Raw genomic sequence first — 11,931 nt, 5'->3', positions numbered from 1 at the left:
GATGTAGGTCACATTGACCGAACCACTCTAAAACTATTGTGTTCTCTAGTTTGCATTTTATTCTTGCCATTTACATACTGCAAACTACTTTACTTAGTCACTACGCTTCCATACGTTTCCAAGTTATTAAGCTTCTGAAATCGATTTTCGTCGAAATTCGTTTTTAGCATACGAAAGTTTTTAAACCGATGTTATTTTACCACTGCACTAATTCACCCCCCCTTTTAGTGCCGACTCTTGATCCTAACAATTATTATCAGAGCCTCGTTATTTCTCAATTGGTTTAACACCCAAGAGAAATGGCTCTTTTCGGCTTTCAAGAGGGTCACTCTCTTATTCGTCCTCCATTTTTCAATGGGACGGACTACACTTATTGGAAAACTCGAATGAAAGTTTTCTTGCTTTCATTGAATCTCGATTTATGGCACATAGTCAAAAATAGATTTGAAATGTCTTCTCTTCCAATGAACAATTGGAATGATTTGGAGAAGAAGACGTTTTCTCTAAATGCAAAGGCTTTGGATGTCTTATTTTGCGCTTGAGACAATAACAAATTTAATCGGGTTTCTATGTGCGAAACAACCTTCAATATTTGGCATATTCTTGAAACCACACACGAAGGCACGAATAGAGTTACAGATTCTAAGATTAACCTTTTAATGCACAATTTTGAACTTTTTCATATGAAACCAAGCGAAACCGTTGTTGACATGTACACCCGTTTTATGGATGTCGTCAATGGTTTAAAAGCTCTTGGTAAAAGCTTTTCGAATTTTGAACTCGTTAACAAGATTTTGAGATCTCTTTCTAAAAATTAGAATTCGAAAGTAACGACAATACAAGAATCAAAAGATTTGAACTATTTTCCAATTGAAAAACTAATTGGGTCTTTAGTGACCTACGAAATGACTAATGTGGCACTTGACAAACATGAGAATCACCTTCCAAAGAACAAGAAGGGTTTTGAACTTAGAACAATTGAAGACCACTCGAGCATACGCTCAAGTGATGATGAACTTGAACTACTCACGAAATTCAAAAAGTTAATGAAACAAAAATTAAAGAACAAAAATAAAAAAAACGCAAGAAGAAAAAAAAACTTTGGGATGAATCGAGCTCCTCCGAAGACGACGAAAAAATCAACAAAGGCGAGGTGGCAAACTATGCCTAAATGGCTTTCGACGATGAGGTAATCGAAACCCCCTTAATTTATTTCGAAATTACATGATGCTTTTCATGATGTATTTTTTTTATTTAGTTAAAAAAATTATTTTTTGAAAATTACATGTTTAAAAATGTAATGTAAAAATTGGGATCATGCTAGTAATTTCGAAAATGATAATAAAAATTACATGTTTAATAACAAAATGATTTTGTTTGAAAATACCTTATGCCCAATGAAACCATCTTTGATAAATATGCTTTATGTTTAATGATTTCTTTGGCTTGTATGTCTTATCATGATGAATGTTTTGAAAATAAATATTTATATATAAGGCTTGATGATTTTTTGATGAACCTTGTCTTTGGTTTTCAACATGATGTATGGTTTTGACATAAGAACAAAAATTTGGGCATGCTAATATAAAGTCAATCATATAAATTAAAACTAAAGAAGTTTAGATATCTTTAAGAATCAATTATGTTCAACGAAACCATGCTTGATGTCTTAATGAAAATGTAATGATGATTTGAAAGCCTGCTTAACGAATTTATATTTCGAACTTATGCACGATAATTTTTATAATCTTTTGAAAGTTCTTTTTGGTGTTAATGAATGATGCATGGATTTGAAAGAAAAGAACATGTATAAAATCAATCAATAAGTTGAAACAAAAGGAGGAAATCATTTTTCTTGAAAATTTCCTTGTTCTCTATCTTATTGATTCTTCACTAAGAGACCAATAAAATTATTTATACCATTTTGAATCTCTTGAAAGAAATATTGAGATTTTGATGATTTTGACGATTTGAATTTGAATAAGTTTTATTAAAATCATGATCTTGGTTTCTTGGAATTATTTGAGATTTATATGAATCAAAAATTTTCATGATCTCCTAAGAACTCTTTACGTTATTTATTTAAGAGGAGATTTGTTAAAATGAATCACGGTTTCTCTTGATTTCTTGAAATTATAACTTGAGTATTCTTTTTATAAATCAAGATTGTTTACTATGATTCTTTTCACTATTTGAGTTATCTAAAAAGAATCATAATATGTCTCTTAATATTCACAATTTGTCTTCATAATTTGTGCATCTCATCACCAATTTTTATTGTTAATTTTCATGTGATGATATGAAATCATGCAATACTCATGATATTATACAAATGAGAAGTTATGATCATGATAGGATATAATGACATTTAGATATCATCATGATTTAAAATACTATGATTTGTTGCTAAAATGATATATTATGAATGTTTTAGTATCATGTATGATATGCTCAAAATAATGATGAATATTTTAAAAATAAATATTTGTATCATGTTTGATGATTTTATATTTTAATAATGTGCATGATGAGGTGTAGTGATGATTGATTTATTTTTAATATCATGAATGAAAAATGAAATGTAAGGTTTTGAAATTTTGCATGTTTTAATTTGAAAATATAATGATGCATAAATAAGATTGATACTTACCTTTGTCATAATCTGAAAATTGATATAAGGGGTCTTCCCTTCTTTTTGACAATGACAAAGGGGGAGATAAAAGATGCTAGCTCGCACAATTCAAGAAGAAAGCAAAAATTGCACTTCTCAAATGAGAAGAAAGAACTTGCTTCTTGAACTCAAATTGTTAGCTTCTATGTTGTAAAATAATGTAACATCTTGTTAGCTTGTGTTTTTGCAAAGGAAGCAAAAATAATTGCACTTCTCAAAAGAGAAGAAATTGCTATCTTGAACATCACCAAGAATTGCTAGCTTGAAATCTCAAGAAGATGCAAAAATATGCCAACTTGCACATTTTTAAATTTGCTAGCTTGTATGTTGTACTACCTTGCATATCTACAACTTAATAGCTTGAATGTTCTAAGTATGATGTAATACTTGCTAAATTTTCTAACTACAAATTACATGATGATAAAACTTGATATTATGTTTTTTCATGCAATGATTTGAACTTGTATGTTTAAACACTTAATAGTGGTACTTCTCCTTTTTGTTAATGACAAAGGGGGAGAAGTATGTTGATGTTATACATGATTTTAATCATGAAATGTTTGCTTGGATTTTTGAATCCAAGAGTTATATGCCATATTAATAGGGGGAGTTTGTTTAAACTCCGGGAGTTAAGATTACCTCCATCATCGATTGGTTGTCATCATCAAAAAAGGGGAGATTGTTGAATCTCGAATTTTGATGATGAAACCAATTGATAATTGTTTATGTTTTAATCTACGTTTTGAGTGACGCGGGATGCTATGATCAGGATGAGACTGTTAGGATCAAGAGCACTAAAAGGGGGGGGGGGGTGAATTAGTGTAGCGGAAAACTTTCGACGATTAAAACTGCGTTCGTATGTTGAAATCCGATTCCGACGTAAAAGTCGTTTCATGCTGATAATAACTTTGAAAGCTTACGGAAATGTATTTAAAGTAAAGTAAGGAAGGCAGTTTGCAGTTAAGATAGAAATCAGAATGTAAGCGCAAACTGAAATATGATGTTCGTACGATAAAACCGATTTCCGTCTTAACGCCGATTCGGAAAATACTTAACTATGAAACACGTTCATAAATGAGCAGAAGACAGTAAGCTACTGAGGAGGTTTGCAGTAAAGATAAGATGCTCAAAGTAAATGCAAATCGAGATTTAGAGTGGTTTGGTCAATCTTGACCTACATCCACTTTTGGCTTCCTCCACCAACGAGGTCACCGACGTCCACTAGAGGTCTTCCTTCAATAAGCGAAGGCCAACCACCCTTTTACAGTTTTACTCCTTTTGACAGGCTTAGGAGACAACCCTTACAAACTTTTCTCTCCTCTCTTGAAAGATCAAAACTTGGAAAAAGAGGGAGGAGAACTTCTAGCCTTTAAACACTTTTGAGCTCTAAAATTCACAGAGTAAGATTGGATTTTCGGTGCCCTTTCATGCAAGAAAGGGTGGGGTATATATAGGCCCCAAACTAGTTTGAATTTGGAGCTCAAAAATGTCTTTTCCTGGATTTCCGGGGTCCTAGCGGTACCACCTCCTAACTAGGGCGATACCGCTTGGCAACTCGGAGACTGAGCCTCTAGGCGGTGCCACCGCCTGATAGGGGCGGTTGCACCGCCTAGTCTCGCTCGGAGACTGAGCCCTGGCGGTGCCATCGCCTGGCAGAGCTCGGAGACCGAGCTCAAGCGGTTCCACCGCTGTTAGGGGCGGTTCCACCACCCAATCTCGCTTGGAGACTGAGCCTAGGCGATGCCACCGTCTGCCTGGGGCGGTTGCACCACCCAGCTTTCCTAGGAGACCCTCTCTTGGGCGGTGCCACCGCCTAGCAGGAATTCTGGTCCGAATGGGTTGATCCATTCGACCCAATTTGGGTCTGTCAAGGGCCCAATTGCCCCCAAATTAAGTTAATGGAATCACCTCCAATTCTTAACTTAATCTACATGCTAACTACGACATTTCTTAAGACATTTACTACAACTTGCTCCGGTGCGTCAATCGCTTCTTCCGGCGAACTTCCGGCGAACATCCGACGAACCTTCGGCGATGCTCCGACAGACTTCCGGTAAACTCCTAGACTTGTGACGATCCACTTGGCGAGTTCCGACGAGCTTCTTTAGCAAGCTCCTGGACTTCTCGGATTTGTTCCCGTAGAACCTCTAACAACCGTCCGGACTTCCGTCGAACTCTCGAACTCCCAACGTACTCATAGTCTTGACTCCGGCGCAACTCCTGGGCATGTCTTACTTTCATCGTAGTTAATCCTGCACACTTATCTCAACATATGGATTAGATAACAAATGACAATTGACTTTATCATCAAAATTTGAGATTCAACAGAGACAATTAAAGCAGGAAAAATCATATTGTGCCGGGGGAAAACATGTTAGAAGATTGGACGTTGGACCGGAGGAACAGTCGACATATCGAAAGAAGGCTTCGGGCCGTGGATTCGGGCATCGGGCCAAGAAGAGAGGATATTGCGCCAAGGATAACGGAGTTCGGAGTCAACTGGCTGATTGGGCAATAGGCCACAAAGAGGACGATGCGCCAAAGAATCGGATGAAGCGTCGAGGGACCAATGACATGCCGGACAACTTGATTAATGCCAAAGAATCCTAACACAAGATTCTTCGACAGGGATACTACTAGCCAACCATGCGTCGGGACGCCCTGTCCTATGTACAGCAGTGCCCGCAATGCTAGAGGCACGCTCGACTACCACACCAGTTGGTGGTTCCCCTTACCCCGATGGACGCGGCCTGGCCCTTCACCCAATGGGGGCTTGATCTTCTCATACCTTTCCCTCTAGCGTCGGGACAGTGACACTTTCTTATAGTCGGCGTCGACTACTTCAGAAAGTGGGTCGAAGTGAACCTTGGCCGCCATTACCGAGAAGCAAGTCCAAAGCTTCACATGGAAGAACATAATCACCCAGTTAGGGATCCCGAAGGCTATCATCGTCGACAACGGAGCTCAATTCAACAATGCTAAGTTCAAGGCCTATTGCTAATCATACGGGATCTGTTAGGATCAAGAGCACTAAGAGGGGAGGGGGGGGGGGGGTGGTGAATTAGTGCAGCGGAAATCTTTCAACGATAAAACACGTTCGAACGATAAAAACGATTTTGGTGTGAAAGCCGATTCTAAGATTACTTTAACTTAAGATCTAGCGAGATGACGTTAAAGTCAATCTATGAAGGCAGTTTGCAGTTACGATGAAAACCAGAATATAAGTGCAAACTGAAATACGACGTTCGTACGAAGAAGCTGATTTACGTCTAAATGCTGATTCGTAAATCACTTGATTAGGCGAGATACCGTTTAAGCAAGGATATAAAGGCAGTTTGCAGTTATGATTGAAATCAAAACGTAAACGCAAACTGAAATATGATGATCGTACGAAAAAATAGATTTACGTCTAAACGCTGATTCGGAAAGTGCACAGCTTGAAACCCGATCGTATATGCGTAGAAAGCAGTAAGCTTTAGAGAAGGTTTGCAGCAAAGATAATATGCTCAAAGTAAATGCAAACCGAGATTTAGAGTGGTTCGGTCAATCTTGACCTACTCCACATTTGGCTTCCTCCACCGACGAGGTCACCGACGTCAACTAGAGGCCTTCCTTCAATAGGCGAAGGCCAACCACCCTTTTACAGTTTCACTCCTTTTGATGGGCTTAGGAGACAACCCTTACAGAATTTTCTCTCCTCTCTTTACAGCTCAGAACTTGGAAGAAAAGAGGAAGAACTTTTGGCCTTTACAACAATTTTGAACTCTAAAAATCACAGAACAAGATCAAGATTTCGGTGTGGGTTCTGTGCTCTTTCAGTGCTGAATGGGTGGGGTATTTATAGGCCCCAACCCAGTTCAAATTTGGAGCTTAAAACTGTCAATTCCTGAAATTTCGGGATCAGGCGGTTGCACCACCTGACTGGAGCGGTTGCACCGCCTGGCAGAGCTCGAAGACTGAGCCTCTAGGCGGTGCCACCTCTGTCAGGGGCGGTTGCACCTCCTGCCAGAGCTCGAAGACCGAGCACAGGTGGTGCCACCGCCTGACTGAGGCGGTTGCACCTCCTGCCAGAGCTCGAAGACCGAGCTCAGGCGGTGCCACCTCTTGTCAGGGGAGGTTGCACCGCCCAGTCTCGCTCGGAGACTGAGCCCAAGCGGTGCCACCTCCTGGCTGGGGCGGTTGCATCGCCCAGTCTCGCTCGGAGACTTAGCCCAAGCGGTGCCACCTCCTGGCTGGGGCGGTTGCACCTCCCAGTAGAAATCAGGGTCCGAATGGGTTGATCCATTCGGCCCAATTTGGGTTTTTCAAGGGCCCAATTGCCCTAAGATTAAGTTAATGGGATCACCTCCCATTTCCAACTTAATCATTGTGCTAACTACGATATTCCCTAAGACATTTACTGCAACTTGCTCTGGTGCGTCAATCGCTTCTTCCAGCGAGCTTCCGGCGAACTTCCGTTGATCATCCGATGAACCCTCGGTGATGCTCCTGCGGACTTCCGGCAAACTCCTGGACTTGCGATGATCCAATTGACGAGTTCCGACGAGCTTCTTTGGCAAGAGCATGGACTTCTCGGATTTGTTCCCGCAGAACCTCCGACGATTGTCCGAACTTTCGTCGAACTCTCGAACTCCCAACGTGATCATTGTCTTGACTCCGGCGCAACTCCTGCTGCATATCTTACTTTCATCGTAGTTAATCTTGCACACACAAAACTTCGATCGAGACAATTAATCCTAAGCAATAAACCAAGTTGTCCGGCATGTCATTGGTCCCTCGACGCTTCTTCCGATTCTTTGGCGCATCGTCCTTTCCTGCAGCCTATTGCCCAATCGGTCAGTTGACTCCGCAACTCCAATATCCTTGGCACAATACCCGCTCTTCTTGGCCCGATGCCCGAGTCCATGGCCCGAAGCCTTCTGTCGATACGTCGACCGATCCACCGGCCCGACGTCCAATCTTCTGACATGTTCCTCCGGCACAACATGATTTTCCTACTTTATTTGTCTCATCCTGATCGAAGCATCCCGCGTCACTCAAAACGCAGATTAAATCATAAACATATATCAAGTAGTTTCATCATCAAAATACAAGATTCAACAATCTCCCCCTTTTTGATGATGACAACCACTTGATGACGGAGTTAAACTTCACTCCTAGAGTTTAAACAAACTCCCCCTATCAATATGCCATATTGATAGAACCTTGAATTCAAACTGAATTCAAGTCATTGCAATATTCATCATGAATACTTGCAACACGTCATCATGAACTTATGCATAAACTTATGCATAACATCATTAACATCATACTTCTCCCCCTTTGTCATCAACAAAAAGGAGAAGTCCAACCATTCTTGTGTTTGGAATATGAGTTCAACTCATTGCATGAAAAACATAATATCCATTTTTACCATCATGCAAGTTTGCTATTATCAAATGGTATGATATCAACATGTAAGATTGCAATGTAAGCTTTTGATATCTTAACGCAAACATTTCAAGTGTTTATCAATTGTAGCATTTCATCACATGACAAGATATCAATAAGTAAAGTTGGGATGCTAGTTCTTGATATATTATTATAATGCAACCATGGCATAGAGCAAATTTGACAATCATAGCATCAATTCATATATTTCTCCCCCTTTATTGTCAACAAAAAGAAGAACGATATAAGCAAATTTTAAATATAAGTGCGATGCCATAAGCAGGTTCATGTCATTTTTCAACAAAGAGTGATAAGATACCAAATATTCAAACATCTCAAGGAAAACATGACATGGAGATAGCTTTGAAAACTTCTTCTATTTTATTTGCTATTTTCTTTTTACATGAAGGAGGAAAGCTATTTCTGAGCTTACTCGAATGAAGTTAAAATTGATAAGATATTAAAGCACGCTTCATTTTTACAAGTATCAAGATATGTATGTGAATCAAATCCTTATACGTAAAAATGACTTCCTTTTTCAAGAAGGAATTTATAAGCAGAAATCATTTCATCAAATCCATTTCTCAAAACAAAATATTGTTCACATAATAAGTGTATGAAAGATGTATTTGCTAGTTGATTCCATATGTCAAAAATCAATGATATGAATTAAACTTGATATGATATATGCTTATTAAGTCTGAAAGTGGATAATTCAAAAATCCAATTGTTAGGATACCAATAGTTAAGAGAATCCGAAAATGAAATTAACACTTTCATGCATTCGGACAAGGCTGTGCTATTAATTTTCAAATACAATCATGAGAACAAAACATGCTTATTATCATGAAAATTTTTTGTATCCAAAGCACATAATTTCCAACCTGTTATTAGGGCATGTAATTGTGTAAAATCATAATGGCAATCGAGTGATTTGATCATTCAATCAAGAAAGTCCGAAAATTAATTTTAACAAGTTCAATCATTCTGACATATTTTTGCCATAGTTTTTCAAACACAATCATGAAGATAAGATATGCTCATCATCATGGTAGTACGATAGTAAGTTTACAATATACAAGCTAGCAAAAACTTTTCAACATTTTAAGACACGCAAGCTAGCAATTTTCTCTTTGAGATATGCACATTAGCAACTCTTTCTCCCCCTATGTCATTGGCAAAAAGAAGGGAAGACCCTTTACATTAATTTCTAAATCATGACAAAGGTAGGTTTCAATCTTATTTGTGAATCATTATATTTTCAAATTCGAATCATTATATTTTCAAATTCGAACAATTTCAAAAACCTTATATTTCATTCATGCATGATACTGAATAAATCAATCAATATTATGAGCATATTATACATGATACTTAAATTTTTAACTATTTATCAATATTTTGATCATGATACCAAACATTCATCATTTAGAGTATTCATGACATTAAATCAACATTTATAATACATCATTTTAGTAACAACTTATAGCATTTTAAATCATGATTTACATCATATGCAATACATCACATCATAATTAAAACGCTCAAGTATTGCATCCATCATTGCAAATTATATCCTACCATGCATGATCATAACTTTTCATTTGAATACATCAAAATAAATTAATGAATATTTCATGTATTCATATCATTACATAAGGAATATCAAGAAGAATTGGTAATGAGATTTACGAATCATATAGACAAATTATGAATATTAAGAGACATATTATGATTCTTTTTAGATAACTCAAATAGCAAAAAGAAAGAATCATAGTAAGTTATTTTGATTTATAAAAATAATTCTCAAGTTATAATTCCAAGAAATCACGATTCATTTCAATAAATTTCAATAAGAACACAAAGTAGGTGATCTTGATTTATAAATGATTTCAAGTTATAAATCATGAGAAATTAAGATCATGATTTCAATAAAACCCATTAAATTCAAATCATCAAAATCTCAACATTACTTTCAAGAAATTCAAAATGACATAGATAATTTTATTAATCTCTTAGTGAAAAAAATAAATTTTCAAGAAACATACTTTTCTCTTTTTAGTTGTTTTAATTCATATGATTTTATTTCATCTATGACAAACATGTAGCATGTTTTAAAATCGAAAGTGCAAGTTTTATTATGACAAAGATCAATAAGGCACTTTCATTACCGTGAAAATCAAAAATCGCAAGATTCATCATCCATAATTATAAAACCAATAAACACGATTTTTAAAATCTCATGCATAGAATAAAATCATGGTATCAAAACATCATTATATCATCAAGCATGATTTCATATTTTCAATCAAAATAATTTTGTTTGTTTATCATAAAATATGTATTTTTCATGATTATTTTCAGAACTACTAGCATGATCATAAATTTTGTATTTTCATCATATATATATATTTTTTAATAATGTAATTTTCAAGAAAATTAATTCTATACTAAAAAAGAAAATGCATTATGAAGAGCATCATGTAATTTCGAAATAAATTAAGGGGGTTTTGATTACCTCATCGTTGAATGTCGTTAAGGCGTAGTTTGCCACCTCGCCTTTCGTGATTTTCTCCTCGTCTTCGGAGGAGCTCGATTCATCCCACTTTATGTTCTTCTTCTTTGGCCTCTTCCTTCGTTCAAGTTTATTGTTTATTTTAGATTATTATTTAATAAACTTATTAAGATTTAGTGTTCGAAGTTCAAGTTCATCATTGTCCTCATCACTTGAGTCATCGCTCAAGTGGTATTCATTTGTCCGGAGTTCCAAATCCTTCCTGTTCTTTGGAAGGTGATTTTGTTCATCATGTTCATCATGTGCATTGTGCACCATTTCATATGTCATCAACGAACCAATTAGTTCTTCAAGTGGTAAGTTGTTTAGGTTTTTAGCTTCTTGTATTGCAGTTACTTCTGAATCCCACTTATTGGAAAGAGAACGCAAAATCTTGTTTACGAGTTCAAAATCCGAAAAACATTTTCCAAGAGCTCTTAAACTATTGACGACATCCGTGAAATGGGTGTACATGTCGCCTATAGTCTCGCTTGGTTGCATTCGAAAAAGCTCAAAATCATGCAATAAAATGTTAACTTTCGAGTCTTTGACTCTACTAGTTCCCTCGTGCGTGATTTCAAGTGTTCGCCAAATGTCAAAAGCTGTTTCGCACGTAGAAATCCGATTGAACTCATTTTTGTCCAAAGCGCAAAATAAGGCATTCATAGCCTTTGCGTTTAAAGAAAAATACTTCTTCTCCAAATCCGACCATTCGTTCATCGGTTTAGAGGGAAGTTGAAAACCGTTTTCAACGATATTCCATAAATCCAAATTCATAGAGATCAAGAAAACTCTCATTCAAGTTTTCCAATAAGTGTAGTCCGTCCCATTGAACATGGGTGGACGTGTAATAGAATGACCCTCTTGGTTTCCGACGTATGCCATCTCTCATGGGTTTTAATCTGTTTGAGAGTTAACCCCGCTCTGATACCAATTGTTAGGATCAAGAGCACTAAGAGGGGGGGGGGGGTGAATTAGTGCAGTGGAAATCTTTCAACGATAAAACACGTTCGAACGATAAAAACGATTTTGGTGTGAAAGCCGATTCTAAGATTACTTTAACTTAAGATCAAGCGAGATGACGTTAAAGTCAATCTATGAAGGCAGTTTGCAGTTATGATGAAAACCAGAATATAAGTGCATACTGAAATACGACGTTCGTACGAAGAAGCTGATTTACGTCTAAATGCTGATTCGTAAATCACTTGATTAGGCGAGATGCAGTTTAAGCAAGGATATAAAGGCAGTTTGCAGTTATGATTGAAATCAAAACGTA

Source organism: Musa acuminata, chromosome BXJ3-3 (assembly GCF_036884655.1).
Source record: "Musa acuminata AAA Group cultivar baxijiao chromosome BXJ3-3, Cavendish_Baxijiao_AAA, whole genome shotgun sequence".
NCBI lineage: Eukaryota > Viridiplantae > Streptophyta > Magnoliopsida > Zingiberales > Musaceae > Musa > Musa acuminata.
Note: the sequence above shows the minus strand (reverse complement) of the source record.